Below are 21645 nucleotides of genomic sequence, written 5' to 3'. Positions count from 1 at the left end.
CTGGCACACGCGGCCACACGAACACAGCATAGACTTTCTTCATGCCAAGGGAACAAGCGGTCCCTTCTCTAAGAAGGTTACATCCTTAGCACTGGCATTTGGTGACAGATGGGCAGTCTTCATTACATGGAAACCCAACTCCTAGCACCCTGAGGGGGACACACATTCCATTTCGGACTCTCAGCACCAGCCAGGACAATTCACGCTTGTTTCATACGAAACACAGCAACTCGGAGACACAAATAACCCCTAACCCTAATTCAAAGGATCTGTCTGTGCAGGACCTTTTAGCCTGAACCCCAGGGTCAAGGGGGCTTCACATCTTAAATGCTCTCCAACGGCAATTCTCTCGCCAGGAGAGATGGAGGAAGCATGCCACCAAGTATTGATCTTAATTAAATCTTCGGACACGATGTTAATCAAATCTATCAGTGGAGAGATGGTTCCAAAAAAATGAGGCACCTTGTGAAAACTCTATGAAACCTGATTTTTCATTAGGGGTGGGAAAAAAAAAAACCAGTTTATCCATTGCCAAGTAGGAATATAACTTCTCATTTAATCTCTGAATCCCCTTTGTGGGAAGGGTGGAATTTTTAGCATTTTGGAGAGTTTCATATGTCTCATAGTTTTGACATAGGAAAAAAAAAAGAGAGAGAGAGAGAGAAAGACACTCTTCAGAGGAAATTGGACCTCCCTGAAATTGGGCCATAGACAGACCCTGTCATCATATTATCCATTTTCAGGCCCAGGATATAATGTTGCAAGGTCTCCACAGCCAGATTCCATTAACCAAGTGCCACGACAGCCAAAATCTCCTTCTGCCTGAAAGATATCTCCATCTTGCTCACTGCCCCCACCACCCCACATAGGAACATAATCTGAAGCCTCAGAATTTTATATAGAAAAGCTATGTGATTAAGAGTCTCGTGGGGTCTGTTAGAATGAAACTCTGTCCCCTAACCGTTGGCATTCAAATCACGGCTCCAGCTATACATACCCACGACTGGAATTTAGTAGTCAGTTTCCTGATTTGGAAATTTGCATAATTGCCAAGACTTTACTGGCCCTTTTCCCAACACAAAAGTACAAGGCCATGTACATTCTAGGATATTCACATGCAAAAGAATAAAGCTGAACCCCTTCCTTATACCACATATAAAAATTAACTCTAAATGGATCAAAATGAAGACCTAAAGCTGCAAAACTCTTTGAAAGCAATGTAGGTGCGAAACTTAGTCACCTTGGATTAGGCAATGGCTTCCCAGATATTACACCAAAGCACAAGCTAACAGGGAAAGATGGATAAATTGGACTTCAGAATTAAAAACATTTGTGTTTCAAAAGACACTACCCAGAGAGTAAAAGGACCTACAGAGTAAGAGAAAATTTTTGCAAATCAAACACAACCAGGGTCTAGGATAGAAAATACACTTTAAATATCTTGCAACTCAACCTAAAAGGATAAATAACTCAATTTAAAAATAGGAAAAGATCTGAATTCAAGACATTTCTCTAAATAAAGATAAACAAATGGCCAATAAGCACATAAAAAGATGCTCAACATTATTAGGCACTAGGGAAATGCAGATCAAAACCACAGTGAGATGCCCCTTTATATCCACTAGGATGTCTGCAATTAAAAAGAAAAGAAAACAGGGAAAAACCAGAAAATAACAGGCACTGTGGATGATGTGGAGATACTGGAACCCTCATACATTCCTAGTCAGAATGTAAAACAGTACATTGTGGGGAAGTGTTAGGTATTTCCTCAAAATGTTAAACATAGAGTTACCACAGGACCCAGTAATTCCACTCCCAGGAGGTGAGATTTTGAAAATGTATGTTCAAACAAAAATTGGCACACAAATGTGCATAACAGCATGGTTTACAATAGCCAACAAGTGTGAAAAAGCAAACATCCATCAACTGATAAATGGATAAACAAACAGTGGTATGTCTATACAATGGAATATTACTTAGTCATAAAAAGGAATGAAATACATTCCTACACTACAACATGGATGATGCCTGAAAACACTGTGCTAAGTGAAAGAATCCAAACACAAAGGCTACCTAGTGTATAATTCCGTTTGTATAAAACGTTCAGAAGAGGCAAATCCATCGATGCAGAAAGTAGATTAGTGGTTGCTGGGGAATGGTGGGGGAAGAGATGATGCAAGGGTTAAAAGTGACTGCTAACAGGTACAGGGTTTCCTTCTGGAGTAATGGAAATATTCTGGAATTACATTGTGAATTTACTAAAACCCACTGAAATGTGTACTTTAAAATGGTGAATTTTATGTTATGTGAACTATATATTAATTTTTTTAATTGTAAAAAAATATAAACATAGAAGAGTAAGTGCCTAATAAATCTCCAAATCAGGGATCACCAGCTGAAATGGTCCATAAATAGACAGCGGCAGGATGGGCCAGAAAGACCAGAAACCAGGGAAAAGGGGGCATTTTTTACAGGATATGATGCCATTTCAGGTCAGTAAGGGAAACACAGATTATTCAATAAATAGTGTTGGGGCAAAGTTTAGCCATCTGGAAGAAAAATAATAATAAAATTAATCCATACCCCATACCTTATACCAGAGATCAGTTAAAGATTTCAATGTAATTAACATACAATAAAATTCTTTAAAAATATAATATTCCATAAGTGACTGCCTCTGTTTTATAATTTTAGGATCAATTCAGAATATGATGTAATTTAAAAATTCTCATTCAATATTTACTTTTACATTTGTTACTGAATAACATTTTGTTTTCTTAGTAACACAGGTTCTTATGTTGATTTGATGGAAGGGTTTTCAGTATCATGGCAGCTAACAGACAAACAAAAAACGGATGAAAAACCACAGTGCTGCCCTGAAACAAGAGATCACCTGAATACGCATAATGCATCCGCCTCGTCCGAGTCTCAGCAATATGTTTCTGCTCTAACGAAATGGTTCCCAACTGGGAGGAATTTAGTCCCCTGGGGAACATTTGGCAATGTCTGGAAATATTTTTTATTGTCACAACTTGGGGAAGGCTAGTGTTGCTGGCATCTGCTGTATGCAGGCCAGTGACACCGCTAAACAGAACAGCCACCCGCACCAAAGAATTAGTCAGGTCAAAACATCAATGCACCCACTGTTGAGAAACTCTGGTCTGACGGGAGGGTGGCACTTGACATTCTTGACAGTAAACGTGTTTCCAGGGATCCGTGAGCTCGGACCCCAGGCATTAGAACCTGGGATGCCAAAAGCTCTTTCTTTGATGCCTCCTTCCTTTTTGTTTATTGAGAACCTATTTTGCACCAGATACGGTGCTAAACTATTTATGTGTACTATTTTAATCCTACTCTATAGATGACCCTATTGTATCACTTTGATGTTTTTAATTCATAATGAGGACATCAAAGCTTGGAAAGCCGATTTAACTTATCAGAGGTCAGTATCAGTTTCTCTTAAGGCCTTTACTTTTTAGGCTCCTTTCAGCCTAAAATGGACAAATTCTTCTAGGGACTGATTACCTTCAACTATGATAAAAAAATTTTCTCTGGTGCCAGGAACTCCCTGTAAACCATACTTGCTTTTTCTTCTTCCATCAGTAAAAACAGGTTGAAATATGTCAGCCCCTTCCTATATTTGAAACAGATTCTGCAGTCTGGTTAGTCTACCCACACAGTTTTTCCAGCAAACAAACAAAAAAACAGACACATGGCTTTTATGTGTCTAACCAAGGCCAGTAGAAAGCCAACTAATTCATTGCATGTTTAATAAAAGTAATAAATCAAAACTGTGCACATGCCAGCCATACAAGTAGATGGAACAACAGGAAAAGCGCCAGGATTAGGATCAAGGAAAGTCATGTAACTTGAAGAGGGAAGAGTTTGCTGAGCTTGTAAACAGTACTTTAAAGAACATTATCTGAGCACATCGTAGACTCTTTTTTTTTTTTTACATTTTTTATTGATTTATAATCATTTTACAATGTTGTGTCAAATTCCAGTGTTCACCACAATTTTTCAGTCATTCATGGACATATACACACTCATTGTCACATTTTTTTCTCTGTGAGTTATCATAACATTTTGTGTATATTTCCCTGTGCTATACAGTGTAATCTTGTTTATCTATTCTACAATTTTGAAATCCCAGTCTATCCCTTCCCACCCTCCACCCCCCTGGTAACCACAAGTCTGTATTCTCTGTCTGTGAGTCTATTTCTGTCCTGTATTTACGCTTTGTTTTTGTTTGTTTGTTTGTTTGTTTTTGTTTTTGTTTTTTAGATTCCACATATGAGCGATCTCATATGGTATTTTTCTTTCTCTTTCTGGCTTACTTCACTTAGAATGACATTCTCCAGGAGCATCCATGTTGCTGCAAATGGCATTATGTTGTCAGTTTTTATGGCTGAGTAGTATTCCATTGTATAATTATACCACCGCTTCTTTATCCAGTCACCTGTTGATGGACATTTAGGCTGTTTCCATGTTTTGGCTATTGTAAATAGTGCTGCTATGAACATTGGGGTGCAGGTGTCATCCTGAAGTAGATTTCCTTCTGGATACAAGCCCAGGAGTGGGATTCCTGGGTCATATGGTAAGTCTATTCCTAGTCTTTTGAGGAATCTCCACACTGTTTTCCATAGTGGCTGCACCAAACTGCATTCCCACCAGCAGTGTAGGAGGGTTCCCCTTTCTCCACAGCCTCTCCAGCATTTGTCATTTGTGGATTTTTGAATGACGGCCATTCTGAGTGGTGTGAGGTGATACCTCATTGTAGTTTTGATTTGCATTTCTCTGATAATTAGTGATATTGAGCATTTTTTCATGTGCTTTTTGATCATTTGTATGTCTTCCTTGGAGAATTGCTTGTTTAGGTCTTCTGACCATTTTTGGATTGGGTTGTTTAGTTTTTTCTTATTGAGTCGTATGAGCTGCTTATATATTCTGGAGATCAAGCCTTTGTCGGTTTCACTTGCAAAAATTTTCTCCCATTCCGTAGGTTTTCTTCTTGTTTTACTTCTGGTTTCCTTTGCTGTGCAGAAGCTTGTAAGTTTCATTAGGTCCCATTTGTTTATTCTTGCTTTTATTTCTTCTAGGAGAAAATTTTTGAGATGTATGTCAGATAATGTTTTGCCTATGTTTTCCTCTAGGAGCTTTATTGTATCTTGTCTTATGTTTAAGTCTTTAATCCATTTTGAGTTGATTTTTGTATATGGTGTAAGGGAGTGTTCTAGCTTCATTGTTTTACATGCTGCTGTCCAGTTTTCCCAACACCATTTGCTGAAGAGACTGTCTTTATTCCAATGTATATTCTTGCCTCCTTTGTCAAAGATGAGTTGACCAAAAGTTTGCGGGTTCATTTCTGGGCTCTCTGTTCTGTTCCATTGGTCTATATATCTGTTTTGGTACCAATACCATGCTGTCTTGATGACTGTAGCTCTATAGTATTGTCTGAAGTCTGGGAGAGTTTTTCCTCCGGCCTCTTTCTTTCTCTTCAGTAATGCTTTGGCAATTCTAGGTCTTTGATGGTTCCAAATGAATTTTATTATGATTTGTTCTAGTTCTGTGAAATATGTCCTGGGTAATTTGATAGGGATTGCATTAAATCTGTAGATTGCCTTGGGCAGTGTGACCATTTTAACAATATTGATTCTTCCAATCCAAGAGCATGGAATATCTTTCCATTTTTTAAAGTCTTCTTTAATTTCCTTCATCAATGGTTTATAGTTTTCTGTGTATAATTCTTTCACCTCCTTGGTTAGATTAATTCCCAGATATTTTATTACTTTGGGTGCTATTTTAAAGGGGATTGTTTCTTTACTTTCTTCTTATGTTGATTTATCGTTAGTGTAAAGAAATGCAACTGATTTTTGAACGTTAATTTTGTAACCTGCTACCTTGCTGAATTCTTCAATCAGCTCTAGTAGCTTTTGTGTGGACCTTTTAGGGTTTTCTATATATAGTAACATGTCATCAGCATATAATGACACTTTTACCTCTTCTTTTCCAATTTGGATCCCTTTTATTTCTTTCTCTTGCCTGACTGCTGTGGCTAGGACTTCCAGGACTATGTTGAATAGGAGTGGTGATAGTGGGCATCCTTGTCTTGTCCCAGATTTTAGTGGGAAGCTTTTGAGTTTTTCACCGTTGAGTACTATGCTGGCTGTAGGTTTGTCATATATAGCTTTTATGATGTTGAGATATGTTCCCTCTATACCCACTTTGGCGAGAGTTTTTATCATAAATGGATGTTGAATTTTATCAAATGCTTTTTCTGCATCGATTGAGATGATCATGTGGTTTTTGTCCTTTCTCTTGTTGATGTGATGTATTACACTGATTGATTTGCGTATGTTGAACCAGCCTTGTGTCCCTGGGATGAACCCCACTTGGTCAAGATGTATAATCTTTTTTATGTGTTGCTGGATTCTATTTGCTAAAATTTTGGTGAGGATTTTGGCGTCTATGTTCATCAGTGATATTGGGCTATAATTCTCTTTTTTTGTAGTGTCTTTGCCTGGTTTTGGTATCAGGGTGATGGTGGCTTCATAGAATGAGTTTGGGAGTAATCCCTCCTTTTCAATCGTCTGGAAGAGTTTGAGAAGGACTGGTATGAGTTCTTCTTTGTCATAGACTCTTAAATGAAGAACAAATGAACAACAGAATCGAGTCATGAATAAATGGCCAGGGAGTTTGCATTCCGTGCAAAGCAACAGTAAGACTTTAAAAAAAAAAAAAAAAGTACAGCTGATGGAGTCTCTTGGTGATGTCAGCAGGGTTGTTTTTAACATGACAGGGTACTTTTATGTGTATTCGTACATCTGCTTCATACAACAATCCTATAAAGGAGGAAGAGAAGCTATCATTATTCCCATGTGGTCGATTCATTATTTTACCAAAAAACAGCCACCCGGGGCCCAAAACAGAGCAAAGCCCTAGGGGTTCAGTGGTGAATAGAACAGCCCCGGCCTCTGCCTTCACAGAACGGAGTCTAATGGGGAAGGCAGGTGTCAACAAACGAGAAACAGCAGGTCTCAGACGGTGACAACGGGTGCAGAGAGGACTACAGATCAGGAAACAGAATCCCAAAGGGATTAAGCGGTTTCACGGGGCAAATGAGACCTGGTTTGGTTGTTGAACTAAAACCCAGAGCCGTATCCTCTTACTCTGGACAGAACACTGAGCAGATCAAGGAAAGTAATCACACCGACCAGTCTGTAGCCTGGTCGCACCCTTTGGGGCCCCATTTTTAAAGAGGAATTTTGACCGAAGAGCAAGCCATGTCTTCCAGGGAACAGTTAGAAAGTTGGACGTGTTCAGCCTTAAAAAAGGCCAGGACATGCTCACAGCATTCAAATGTTTGAAGGGTTATCGTGCGGAGGAGCGAGGAACAGAAGAGCGTGACGTCGACCAAGGTGCCCTATAAGGCACGTGTCTACCAAGGTTCGAACGTGTGTTCAGGTGGCCCGGTGGGAAGACAGGATCCCTAAGGGGTCGCTATATGCACCTTGAGGGGTGCAAGAACATTGCAGTTCAGGGTATGAACTCTGGGTTAGGCAGACCTGGTTCCAATGCAGCCCCCCGCCACAACGACCACCACTTATTAGCTAGGTTTCCTGGGACAAGTTCCTAAACCTTTCTGAGTGTCCGGGAGATGCTAAGAGTACCTGCCCCAGGTGCTAGCCGTAGGAGTCAGTAAGGTAAGTCATGGTAGAGGACCTGTTTCATTCAGTGCCTGCCACATGAAGCCAGGGCTGGATACAGATTAAATAAATGAATATCTGTTTAATGGGTGGGTTGTGAATAAACAAAGCACTCAGTTAAGCAGTCTTAGGAGTAACAATCACGGCAGGAGCCCAGCTCAAACGAGGATCTCACTGGTGTGTCCAAGGATGAACCGAAGAGATGAGTGAACGTACTATCAACCCTCGTGATATGTGCAAACAGATGGCGTTCCTACGCTCTCCTCATGAGATCAATCCCTGTGCTGGATAAAGCCTGGACCAAATGTTCTCAGAAACCCTTTCCAATTCTTAAATTCCATGAGAGTAAGAATTGTCAAATGGTCCAATTGTAGAGGTCAGGAAGTTTCTATTCCTTCAGGGCAGCAAGAAAGGTCATGGGGCTGGAACCATGAAGCTGTTTCTTTCTAGAAAAGGAATGAAAAGTCCTTCTCCCTATTTGTACCCCAACTTGTTATTTAAAACATAAGAGTGCTTTGTTTCTGTACCTTTCTCTAAAAGAACACGGGGAATTGTCCCTAAAATTCCCAGAAAGTATGTATGAGATTTCTTTTCCCTGTTTTTTTTTTCCCCCACAAGCCTTCCCAAAGAAACACACCCAAGGACTGCAAGAATCTTCAGGACATGAATGACGGCCTTTTACAACATTTGCTCTTCTTCCAGTTCTGCTGTGGCTCTTTTGACCTCGGTGTGAAAGACAGCGATGGCTTGTTTCCACCGAGATGAGGAAGCAGGCTTTCAGACGGCACCATCTCCTGGTGGAGCGTGGGCACCAGCATGGCAGACTCCCTGCCTGCTTTCAGAGTCTGTGCTGTCAGGGTTGCTGGCGTGGAAACGTCCTTTTCCCTGGAATTTAATCCGGGTCTCTTGGGAGGGGACAGCTTGAACTGCATTCAAATTAAACCATGGGGCAGTTTCAAAAGCTCAACGCTTATTTATTTAGAAGCATCTCTTTCCACTAAAGAGTAATTACTCATTATGCTCTCTCTTGTAAGTTTACCCCCCACGAAAGGGGGATCAGGACCTTTCCAAAATGCTCTGAGCTGCCACTGCCATCAGATGTATAAGCCACTTGGTGTTCAGTTGTCTGAACACACTTTTGTGACTCTGATAGAGAAAGATTGAGAGAGGTGAGTGGAGACAGAGAGAACCAGGATCTGAAATCCCAAATCTATTTATTATAACTGAAGGTTGACCAGGGGCACCTGTGAAGGAGCCACTCGAGAAAAACCTCATCATTTATCAACACGAGCTCTGGGTCCAAACCCCTGCGTGGAACACTTTCTACATATAAGCCACCAGGACTCCATGTGTACCTCTGCCTTGAGCCCAAAAGACAGAAGACTGAGCCACCTCCTTGGACTCCCATCTTGATCTAAGCCAGTATCTGGGTGGAAAGAAGAGGCAAGAAAAAAAAAATGAACCCAAGTTAAAGACTCTCCAAAATAACAAAGATTCTTCTTGAAGCTCAACCAAAAAAAAAAAAAAAAAAAAAAAAGTCTAGATTAAAGCATTCATTCCAGCCTTCCCCAGGGTGGAAAGAAGGCAGGTTTACCCAGGAGGGAGGCATCCCCAAGTCCACCAGATGCTCAAGGAAGACCCAAGTCTTAAGGAGGCGAGCCCAAGACTGTGAGTCCTGAGGCGCCACGTGAAGGGCCCCTGGGCTTGTCTCCGCAGCAGCTTCACGCCAGCTGCGGAACCCTGGGATGCCTCCCCAGCTCCCTCTGTTCGGCGTTCCTTTCGATAAAACAGTAAAGAACTGGATGCCTGAACATTCTTCATTCTCTCTTGGGACCGGCAGCTTTCACCAGGACAAAGTTCCCCAGCACTTCCTGAACCTGAATGAGGTTGGACTTGCAACACACACAGACAGCTACTGCTGAGAAGTTGTGTCTTTTGGATACTTGAAATGTCACGATCCGGTGATGACTTCCGTGCTAGGCACAGAGAGCGTATATGAAACACACACTCCCAACATGACCAGGATTTTTTTCGGGGGGAAAAAATCAGTATTTCAAATCATAACAGAAAAACAGCAGTATGAGTTATTCTCTATGGAGCACATCAATACAGATGTTTTCAAAAGGAGCATGGCATGAAGACATGTTCATAGACGAGCTAAACTAGACACCTGACTTGTCATAAGGCCATCCTTGGACCCTATTTGCTGTTTAACAAAATTTCATTTTGGGGTTTGTTTGTTTGCTTGTTGTTCAGGGATAGATAGCTACGAGGAGAACTCGATCGTGAGGCACAGACCGAAGTCATACAGTGTTTCCCAAAGTATGGTCCTTGGGACACCAGTCTCTCAAGATGCTTGGCCAAAAAAAAAAAAAAAAAGGTGTCCGTACTCCAACGAGTCGGAGACATACTCCAAGTTACACCTGCCTTCCAGGAGAGTCCCAGTGCATACAAACTTTGGAAGAATCTGAGACCTTTGGAAATAAAGGGAAAATTTTAGCAGATTAAATTTGCTTTGCATCAAAATGCTCAAACCTTATTGGCCAGAGGACGTTTACATAGAGGAACGTCTCACAAGATCTCGGGAGCTGGTGCTCTGAGGAACACAACATGGAAACTCCGCTCATAAGCGAGCTGGTAGGTGAGGTTTTCGCTACCGTGGCTGATGATTTTCCAGAACCAGGAGAGATGGGCTTCAACACAGGGACCGATGCACAGTTGCTAGGTGACCAACTCTACACCTTGAGAGCAGAGAGGAGAGACCACGTCAGTAGGTCCCTGAGCTGCCGAGCACCCATCTTCACCATTCCACCAAGCTTTGCCCATAATAACAATCCGAGTTCCAGGAAGCGGCCACACAGCTTGTCGTTATGACAACGACAACAAAACCAGCTCCCCCGTAAACCATCAGGAGATGGATCAGTCAAGCGGTGACTGAAGATCTGGATTCCAAAGCGAGTGTTGTAAAATTCTGCCTCCACTCCCCTGGTAGAATTCTTGCTGTATATGTCACTCTTCCAAAAAGGACTGGATCTTTATTTCTTCTCTGTACAGTGAGAATCCATAGGCTGGAGTGGCTTTGAAAGGCTCTTTCTGTCTTAAGAGTCTGTGACGCTCACAGAACAATAAAAAAAAAGAAATTCGTCACGTCCTCCTGTTTGATGTCTTTCTAGGATTTTAAATTTGTAAGGAACGTCTTTGTGTGCTTTCCACACTAAACCTAACTGCTTTTTATTTCTCGGTCACTGTTGTGGGATATTGTGTTTCCTAGTTTGGGGGAGAGAAAGGGAGAATTGCGTCCCATCATTGTCTGCGGATTTGCAAATGGGCTTATCCGGGCTGAATCTTATTGAGGGTTAAGCAAATCTTCTTTCTTAATGTGCAACCCTCAACTCTAGCCCAAGGAAGCCAAGGAAAAAAATTCTGGCAATAACCGAGTGTATCGTCGGTGACTTCTCCTTCCCAGTGGACATTTGTGGCCAAATGGTTAGGACGGGACCCTAACCTTTTCTTAATTTCTGCTCTCCTTGGATGTAGCTTCTCTGTCTTGCTGATGTGTTTTGAAATATTAAGAACATTTTAGACAAAGAGAAATATTGCCCCCTACAGGGAAATGAATCTTGGGCTTTTACAGATGATTATTTACAATCACTTAACATCTTTTTTGGTTTTTTGTGGAGTGTTTATTCTTTTCCTCTTTTACTTGGAGGTTAATACAGCTGGTGGACAATCTTGTTTCTTCCATTTCATTCCATCCTCGTAACAATCCTGTAGGGAAACTGAAGCGTGCACTTAGAGAACTTGCCCAGTGCCTCCTGGCCCGGCGGTTGCGAAGGACAGTCACTCAGCCTGGGTCTGCTCGAGTCCAGTCCCATGTTTTCCTCAGTTTCACTCCACCTCCCAAACACGTCACTACACAGAGCCATTCGTGAGGCGTGATGTGAATGGGGGCCTTTGTGTTTTTGCAGTCCTGCTCCTAACATAAGTCCTATTATTTGCAGATAATAAAAATAGCCCTTCAAATCTCTTCACTCTCCTTCAAGCCCTTGAGATTCTGCCTTTCAAATTAATCTTACTACAACACGTCTGTGCTTCCCATAAGCCATAAAATTGAGGCCAAACCCCTTGACCTCAAACCACAAAGCCCTCTGCATTCAAGCATAACCCTATCATTCCTGGCATCACTCTGCAAACCCCCCACTAAAGCCACTGGGGATGTCCCATTCCCCAAGCTTGTGGCTATGCCTTTCTTGCTTTGAGCAAATGCTCTGTACTGACGGACATAACCTCTTCTTTGCCCTCTTCCTTTCCACTTCCTTTAAGAATGACTTCAAATGCCATGGGTCCACCTTGTGATTGATCCCCAGAACCCTGGCATCAGACTCCATTCAGCCCAGCTCTGCCACTTACTAGCTGGGTGACCTTGGACAAGTCACATACCCTCTCTGTTTCATTATCCTCAATTCTTAACATGAGGATAATATTAGTACCTTCCTCGAAGAATGTTGGGAGAATTAAATAAGTTAATATACGATACTTAAAACAGTATCTGACACATGGTAAATGCTCTCTACTTTAACTGTTATCAAAATTTCATCTTCTTCATCATCATCTATATCATTTCCTGCTCAAAATTTTTTTAGATCTTTTGGTACCTCAGTATATTTGGCGAAATGCATCTATTATATTGTGTGGGGTTTTCTTTAAATATTTTATGTTTTTGTCCTATCTCTCATAGCAAATGTTGCACCTGATTTTATATCACCTACAGAAATTCAAACCAAACAAGTCGGGCTAAGACAGAATCCACAAAAAGGACCATTTTCTTGGTTTTTCCCACTATGGGCAGCAGAATCTTGACTCAAATAATACTGTAAACTTTTTTGAGCACATGTTTTATGCCAGAAACTGTGCTAAGTATCCTACTTACACCTTCTCATTCAATGATCACAATAACCCTATGAGGTTTTATAATTATACCCATTTTATAGATAGGAAAAAATGAGTCTTGGGGCAGTGAGCTACACATAGACCAAAACAAGGTCATATACTCAGACAATTAAGGCACTTAAGTTCACTTGCAGTTATAGGCAATTGACTCTGACCTGCCAAATTTGAGTTTTCACATGAACTCCAGAACCTCCTCACTAAGGAACCAGTAGGACCCCTTAGCCAGTACGGCCAAGAACTTCTGTTCTAGAATCTTCTTGTCCTTTCATTGTCCCTCCTTATACTCATTCCCTTGGTGATTTTAGGTAGGCTCATAGTTTTAAATATCATCTATATGCTGACATCTCCCCAATTTTTATCCAGGCCACGTCCCCCTAAACTCCAGACTTATATAGCAAACTGCCTTCTCCAGATCTCCACTCAGCATCTCAGACATAACACGTGAAAAGCTAAACTTCTGATTTTGTGCCCTCAGACTTGGTCCAAACACACTCCTCCTCATTTCAGCTAAAGGAAACTCCATCCTCAGGATCTTGGTCCGAAAGCCCTTGGAGTCATACTCGGCTCTGCTTTTTCCCTCATCGTCCATATTCAATGTTTCAGAGACACAGGTGGCTTCACCTCCAAGATCCATCTAGAATCCGAGCACTTCCCACCACCTGTGCAGTCACCATCATGTTCTGAGACACCGTCACCTTTTACGGGGATTGTTGTAATCCTGACTGGTCTCCCTGACTCCATCCTGGCCCCACCAGTGTCTCATCTCATCACAGGTTCCAGAGAGATCCAGTTAAGTCATAGGTCAGATCATACTAGCCCTCTGCCCAGAAACCATCAAAGGCTCCCCATCTCCCTCAGAGTAAAAGCCAAACTCCTCCTTACAATGGTCTATAAACCCTATGCAATCAGCTCCTATTACCTCCTTGACCTTAAGTTCTACAAATTTCTCCCCACCCCTACTTGCTCAGCTCAATCATTCTAGCCTCCCTGTTGTCACATCAGACACAGTCATACCCCAGGGCCTTTGCACACACTGTTCTCTGCACCTGGAAAGCTCTTCCCCTGAATATCTCATGGCTTGTCATCTCATCTTTTCAAGTCTTTGCCCACATGTCATCTTAAAGAGCCCTGCCCTGTCCACACTTCTGAGAATGGCAGCTGCATCCATCCCCCTCACCTGTGCTGTTTTTCCCATTGAACTCATCACCTCCCATCTATTAGCTTCTTTATGTATGAGGCTTACTGTTGGCCTCCTCATGCTGTAACATAAGTTTCACGAGGGCAGGGATTTTTATTTTTTCTATTCGCTGATAAATCCTCAACACGAACAGTATTTCACATGAGGCAGGTGCTCTCAACTAATACTGAATGAATTAATCAGTAGAGCTGAGATTCAATCCCGGCTGAGTTCTTAACAACTGTCGATATGGTGCCCTCTACCGGAGGAAAGTGGTACAGTCCCCCTGATGCAATCAGACTGAAAATGAATATCGTGTAGCTGATACCCTGCATAACGCCATCACCCAGCCACTGCCTGTCATTGCTTAGATAACGTCACAGTTGAATGATTTCTTGCCCAGTACTGTCTGGTTCCTATTAGAAAAGTACTAGGTAGGGAATGTTAACAGGCAAACATTTGTTTGCTTCATGGTCCCACGAGCAGAGTCAGAGGCTGGGTTGGGGGATAATGTGGAGAGAAAGCAAAAGGCAAGCCACAAGTCACCAGGACAGGCCAGCTGGCCAGAAGCCCCGAGAAAGCCGCACTGGCTCCACCTCAGAATCGCTCCTCGTTCAACAAGGATCTGCAGTCCTCACACGCAACTCAAGGTGACGCCCTTGTTCTACTTCCCTGCCTCCCTGCTGCAGGCCACGCCTCACAGGCTTTTTTCGCTCAGACTGCAAGACAATCCAATGACTCAGCAATGCGAGGAGAGAAAGCCTAAAATTTGGACAAAGGATACTGGCCCCATGCCCCATGTACACAAGCTTGCCATCACCACCAGCACAGAAAATTACTTTCTGAATGTACCCTTTCCTGGGAACCCCATCTCTCTGGTGGGATTTAACGTGCTCTAAACAAATAAGCACTTGGGCAGATTAAAACCGCGAGTGCATAGGAAAACCCCTAGGGTAAGAGAAAAGGAGGCTACCATATTGGTTGACGGCTGGCTGGCCATTTTGTCTTGTTTCTGTCTGCAGCAGGAGAGAGGCTCGTTGTTCTGGGCTTTCTTTCAAGCCTCCAAGGTTGTCTTTGGGAGTTGTTAAGCCACTACAGCCCTGGGGCGCGGCCTGCCTGCCTGCCTGCCTGCCTGCCTGCACGTTTGTGCACACAGGGCGTGACTCACCCCGAGCCCGGCATGGCAGCTGCCCGCAGTGCGGGTGGAACAGGCTGTGTGTGCCTGCTGGGCAAACCCCTCCGTTAATCCCTCTGGTGGTCACCACCACACCCTGTCATTAGGCCATGTACTTGACCTCAGAGCTCAAATCAGCTTAACGGTCTGGGCTTGTTTAATCCTTGTCGTCTTTGGTTAAGTCTGTGATGCCTTTACTTTTCAAATTTCTGCTTTGTCTGTGGGAAACAGAACCAGACAGGTCGAGTGACCCTGCACAGGTCACCCAGTGATTCAGAATTAGAATCACGGATACCTGACTTTTCACCAGGGGTGCTGACTTGTCTAAATCCCTGCCACGAAAGCCCTCCTTCTCCCCACCCTGCTCCCCGCCCTCACCACCCCCCCCCAATAATCCTTCCTTGTAGATATGCCATTTGCCTGGTTCTTTTTAAAAGTCTACACACTCACATAAGTACGCAAATCCATGTCTGTTGCTATGGTTTGAAGCAATGTGCCAACGATGTTTTGTTTCCGGTGTAACCCAGAAGTTCGTAGAAGCATCACCTACATTTTACGTTGGAACTTGACTTCTGAAGTGTACCCACAGCCTCCCTCTTAGAGATACACAATCCAGGCTGGCAGATGAGAAGCCCCCAGAAATCCTGTAGAAAATAAATGGTTTAGCTCATTTAACCTCATATTTTCCAAACTTACTTAAACACGGATGACCTTTTCCCGCAGTGCCTCTCTGTTAACATCATTGCCATAATAGTTCTTGAGATGCCCTTTGGGAAAGGTTGAATGAAACCATGATCCCTTCGCAGCCTAGGGTTGGACGGGTGGGCATCGCTCCGTGTCCACCACGCTATGCTGAGGAACCCCAGAGTTCTCAGAACTAGTCTTCGTAGAGTTAGTTAGATTTTTGTGGTCTCCCACGACATCCTGTTGGTTGACAAAAGCCGAGTCCCATGGAAGTTTTCCAAGTCTGAGATTGTGCAGCAGAGAGTAGATGAAATGCCACTCTCTCCTGCTTCTGATGGGCTCCGTCCCAGCCCTTCCAAAGCACATGGCATCTCCATCCAAGGCCACCCTGAGCCCCCTCCAGTGGTTCCACCATTGGCATCAGTGGGAACCTCCATTCCCAGCCCTTCGGGAGTGCCCTCCGGCCACCTTCAGTCCCTCGGAAGACAACTTGATTACCAGAATATTCCTAAAAATACCCTGCTCAGTCCTTCATGTCTCTCCAAACCAAAGCCATAACCCTGAGGCAGTAATTCTTTCTCCTGCAAAGATAAAAAGCCCTGACTTTCTCCTAGGAATATATTTTTCATCCCTTTCATTTGTCCAAAAGAGCAGGCAGCTTTGCACCATAGCTAAAGCTCCTACACCACCCCAGTAGTCTTTCATAGTCATAGGAGCTAAGAAACAGCACGTATTTAGTTTGAAGTCTTTTGCGGGGACAAAGACCTTAAGCAGTGACCCAGCATGGCAACAATTTACTGTTGAATGTAACTGCGTGTGTTAGTTTCCAAATTCTGCAGAAGTTTCCTGGGTCATCTCAGAAAAATATACTGACTTAGAAGGAATAAAACTCCTGGGCTAGGGTGATGGCCCCATGCCGGGCGATTCTCTCTGGCTGCTTCGTGGGCTTCGGGACCAACAACAAGACTTGTCTTCACTTTGTGGCTCTGTGCTTATAGCATCAACCAAAATCATACCAGACACCATGCCAGGTGCTTGTGACCAATGAAGCTTAATCATTTATGACAGATAGATGGAAAGGACGATGCTTCTAACTTCAACATCTTGCCAGGAAGGAAGGAAGGGTGGGTGGATGGGAGGGAGGGAGGGAGGAAGGAAAAAAGGGTTGGTTTTTAATTGGACTGAATTCGATTCCAATCTTGAAAGAGGTTAGTGATTTTTGTTTGTTTGCAAGATGTCAGGTGGCAATAGCTCCTAATTTGTAAGTTTAGCTTTTAGAAACTGTCACATAGAACGTACCAGCTCAGTCAGTTCAGCGGCCAAACATTTATCGGTTATCAACTGTGGGCCAAAATCCAGGTGCAGGGATACTAAATCCTAACAAGACGTGGACCCTTTCCTTTGGGGAACTTAGAATCAAAGAAACGCATCAAAGACTCAGATCCTGCACTTGAAGAAATACGCTTTGTCCAGTGTTTCTGAGTCCAGTTAAAAGTCAGTGACTTTTTGCTTGGTGGTTAAGGGTGCAGCTTCTAGGATCCGAAGGCCTTGTCCTAGACCCAGTTCTACTGTCTACTCACTGTGTAAACATGAGCACATTTTTTACTGTCTTTCAGGTTCAATGTCCTCAGCCACAAAACGGAAGGGGTCGTAGACCCTGTCTCTAACTTGTCATTGGATTAAAAGAGATTAATGCATCCAAAGTACTTGGTGCAATGCCTCACAGCGAGGAAGCTCTCAACAAAAAGTCGCATTTACTCTTCATCTTCTTCTCCTGCCATCCCAGGATGTAAAAAAGCACAGCTACTTTCTGAGCCATCTCCAACCTCCATTCTGGGAATCGCCATCTGTGAAGTTCAAGGGCAGATCCTCAGCTATTCCAGGGACGCAGTGGGTGGGCTTTGCCTTCACCGGCTCTGGCTGTCCATCCAATGTGCCTGGTGTTCTTCCCACAGTGAAGAGGAAGATGTCTGCTTTTGGCTGCTTCCCCTTAGCAGGGAAAACCCTGCAACACCTCTCTTTAGGGCGTGGTGCCTTAGCGCCTCACCTGGAGGCGCACGTCTATTTGTACCAACGGCAGCAAACCTGGGACAGGTCTAGTGCCAGGATTCCCAAGTTCATTGCTCGTCATCCTGATTCACCCTCATCACACCAGTACAGTTAGACGGTTTATTAGAACACGGCCCCAGCGCAGAGGAGATCCTGGTTCAGTTCCTTAACCATATCCTATACTCAAATGCCCTTAAGAAGAGGTAAAAACGTGTGAAAAAAAAATGAAATCAAGCCAATAGGATGTCTTAAAGACAGTGAAGGGAGGGTACAGGGTCCAAGAGTCACAACTAATTGGTAAAGTTTTTTTTTTTTTAAAGAAGCCAACATGGTTCATCATTGATCAAGTTTTGCTGTGCTCTAGGCATTAGACTAAGTGCCTTACACAGGTTTTCTCACCAAATCCTCTCGAAAACTCTGACAGGGTGCAATTATTATCCCCACTGAGAAGTGAGATAACATCGAGGCTTGGTGGAGTTTAGCAACTTTTACAAGGGTAGCTAGTAAGTTTTTGGACCTTCTTCATTTCTTAAAAAAAAAACCAAAACAACAACAGAAAAAAAAAAAAAAACCCCAAAAACCCTGTATCTAGGTAAAGTCAACTTTTAGCAACCTTGAAGAGGAAATTAAAAAAAAACAAAACTATAACTCAACATTTCTCGGATGGCCGTTGCAGTAGAAGGGTGTCACAGGCTGGGTGAATGAGTATGATCTCCGTGTCTTCACGTGTTTCTGGTTAAACCGTCTTTCTTTGCAACCGACTATTTCTGAAGCATGGGTTGACGTCATCATCCCATTCTGAAAGTCAACATATGGTCTAAGTGGATTTACGGTGGTTCCTCATCTCACCTCCCCAGCTGGGACAATCTTCTGCTAGAACAGAGGAACAGGAGGCCTACACAGAAGCAGAATAGAAAAACTCAGCAACCTTCCGTTCCCCCTAAATGGACGGAAGCCACCCTGGCAGCGTGACCTCGTTTTCTCATTTGAGGTGCGGGCACAGTGACTTGCCAGCAATCAGAACCCTGAAAGTCCTGCTGATTCCAAAACAGAGTCACGTTATCATCACTTATTACATTTGCATACGCTCCCCCTCAACACGTCACCTGCTGAAGACCACTGGGCTTAAGAGTTAGGGCTCCTTGAGTTTATGTTCCGCACAGGCAAATGAAAATGATGGAGAACAAACCGAAGTCAGAGGAAAAGAATCTGCCTTCCCTTTCCTCGGAAAATAGAAATACACCATTGAAAGAGATTTCTCAGTTAATGAACTTGGCAATGAAAAACAAACCAACCAACCCTAAATGCTGCTTAGAAACGCAGCCTTTAAGCTCACTGGCTGGTGAGCCCATGGAGGCTCAGCTTTGACAGCAAGGAGCCTGGGTTCTAGACGTGCCACCAACGGAGAGGGTAGCATTAGAGAAGTTACCAGCGGTCCTAGCCTTCTACATCACAGGGCGGTAGGGTAGAAGCCGCATGGAGCATGCAGCATGAATGTGGCATTATCATCATTATCAATGATGGTTTGAATTATCCCGATTTCCCTTGATATCAGATGTACTCTTAGCTTTCTCCCGACTGACTGCCTTCCTTAGTATTTCTCTAAATAGAAACACCCAAACAAGAACTATCTCATCTTTCCAACTGTCCCCTGCCTGGTGTCCCTAAGCCCTCCCTTTGTCAACTCGAGCCCATTCTCTGACCAATGACTAGAATGGGTTTTCTAATGCCTAAGTCAAATCACATTTCTCTCCTGCGTGAATCCAACAGTTGACTCCCCTTCCCTCTTAGTGTAAGATCCAAGGTCCTTCTCTTGACCTATGAGGGTCCCCCGGACCTCCCCCAGCTCCGACCCCTCCTCCTCCAGCTCTCTCCCCCTCGTTTACCGCCCTCCAGTTCTGTTGATCTTCAGCTGGACAGACCAGCACACTTGCTCCTCTCCTAAATCTCTGCGTGGGTGGCTACTTCTCATCAGTTATCACCTACCTAAAACATATCCCGCACGTCTCTGTCCTACTGCCCTGACTCATTCTCAACGCGCTCATCACTCTCTGACAGTATAGGATTTCTTCATTCGTTTACCTTTTTGTTGTCTCCCCCAAGTGTCTGCGGGCATGGCTCCCTGTAGGCACGCCACAAATAGAAATGGATGGAGAGAGATGGATGATTCCAAAGCCCAGCTGTATGCACGTGTGCATTCATTTATTTACTGTTCCGGAAAATTCACACCTCCCCTCTACAATGTTAATAAAAAGCGATGCCACCGATTTCTCAGCACAGGAACTTGTAACAGAGTTTCCCGACTCTGTCCATCTGCAGAGCAAATAAGTATCTCTTCCCTTGTGGAACTAAGTACCCAAAACAATTAGAACTAGGGACTATCTGTAACAGAGGCAAGTAAAGCCAGAAGTAAAAAGATGTCACCTCCGGATGGAACACACTAGAACCGGAGCTGGTGGGAACCAGGGAAGCAGCTGTTAACTTCTCTGTTGGAAAAAAGATTTCATCTTCCACCATGGTCCAAACTGAATCCTCTGCTTAACTCTAGCCCGGCTTCTCCTTCTGTCTTTCCAGCTTAGCGCACATCCCCCCCAAACAACCACTCAGCCGTGCTTACCACCTGAGTGTCAGCCTAAGACGCCTTCCTCCACTTAATGAAATCTCCACGGTAAGTCAGTTTAATTCGCCTTCTCGTCTTACTGTCTTAGTTCACAAGCCCCCATCTTCTGATCCACTCTCCACATTGCTTCTCGAGGGATCTTTCTAAATAGCAAATCTGATTATATCATTTCCATGCTTAAAACCTCTTTAACAGATAAAATCCAAATTCTATAATAGGGTTTTTTTTAAGAGCCTTCTGCATATCTTTCCGGCTTTAATATCCACTCCACTCTGTCACCCCCACCACCCCGAACCAGACACACGTATGCAATATTTCCCCTCCCTCTTTCTCATGCCATCTACCAAGCATTCTTATTGCCTGGCCTTACCTAAATTACTTGAGTTCTTTAAGCACATCTGGGTCTTTCTAATCATTTCTTTGCACAGTCTGTCCCCTCCACTTATCTGACAGGACGTGGTTCAAACATTTCTATGTTTGGAGAAATTGTGAAGTTTTCTTTTATGCATAGGCAGACACCATAGTTTCTGTCTACATTTCTTTCAAAAACTTTATCATATGACATTTTAACTAGTTTGCATGTCTCTCTTCCTAGCTACACTGAGTGTTCTTTGAGGGTAGGGCTCATGTTTCATTTATTTTCATATTCCCCAGAACCTAGGAAGTACTCAATAAATATTTATTAAATAATATAGACAAAGGTAAGATTTAAAAAATCCTTTCTTTGAGATTTACAAATGTTAGCCACTAAATATAAAAATAGATTTTTAAAAAGTTTCTTTTGTATAGCATAGGGAACTATGTTCAACATCTTGTAATAACCTTTAATGGAAAAGATAAGAAAATGAATATATGTATGTACATGCATGACTGGGACACTGTGCTGTACACCAGAGATTGACACAATGCAATTGACTATACTTCAGTTTAAAAAACAAGTAAATAAGAATAAAGAATAAAAAATCCTTTCTTGATTCGTGCCCCCTGCAACTGCCAGCGACAAGCACCTGTCTTCCTTCACGCACAGATAACATCAGCATATGGCTGTTTCCCCAAACCATTATCCCTGACCCACACATACATCTTGGCCATCTAATTAAAAGGATTGCCATGGAAATGAATCACAGTCAACCCCCTACTATATCTTTAATGTTCAGGTCCTTGTGGGTATATAAGCCGCTGAGAAGTGAATTAGGATCTTCATATAAAAAAATAAAAACAGAATAAAATGGAAAGTGAAAAAGGGGGGAAAAAAATCTGAAGTGCAGGAGCTGCTACGCAGGGA

At 43.1% G+C, this 21645-nt stretch overlaps 2 long non-coding RNA genes across 2 annotated transcripts in view; one reads left to right on the top strand and one right to left on the bottom strand.

Moving 5' to 3' along the window:
* Window positions 1–18323, top strand: part of LOC123614989 (uncharacterized) — a 32368-nt gene extending 14045 nt beyond the window's left edge. Inside the window, exon 2 of the long non-coding RNA XR_006722515.2 lies at window positions 17308–18323. This is a non-coding gene — a long non-coding RNA (uncharacterized LOC123614989). The remainder of the gene's footprint in view (window positions 1–17307) is intronic.
* The window catches only part of LOC141573652 (uncharacterized), a 115515-nt gene continuing 97811 nt past the window's right edge, over window positions 3942–21645 (bottom strand). The window contains exon 2 of the long non-coding RNA XR_012499624.1: window positions 3942–6842. This is a non-coding gene — a long non-coding RNA (uncharacterized LOC141573652). The remainder of the gene's footprint in view (window positions 6843–21645) is intronic.

This window comes from Camelus bactrianus, chromosome 16, assembly GCF_048773025.1.
Source record: "Camelus bactrianus isolate YW-2024 breed Bactrian camel chromosome 16, ASM4877302v1, whole genome shotgun sequence".
NCBI classification, from domain to species: Eukaryota; Metazoa; Chordata; class Mammalia; order Artiodactyla; family Camelidae; genus Camelus; species Camelus bactrianus.
The sequence above is the reverse complement of the archived record's forward strand: the minus strand, read 5'-3'. Positions and strand labels throughout refer to the sequence as shown.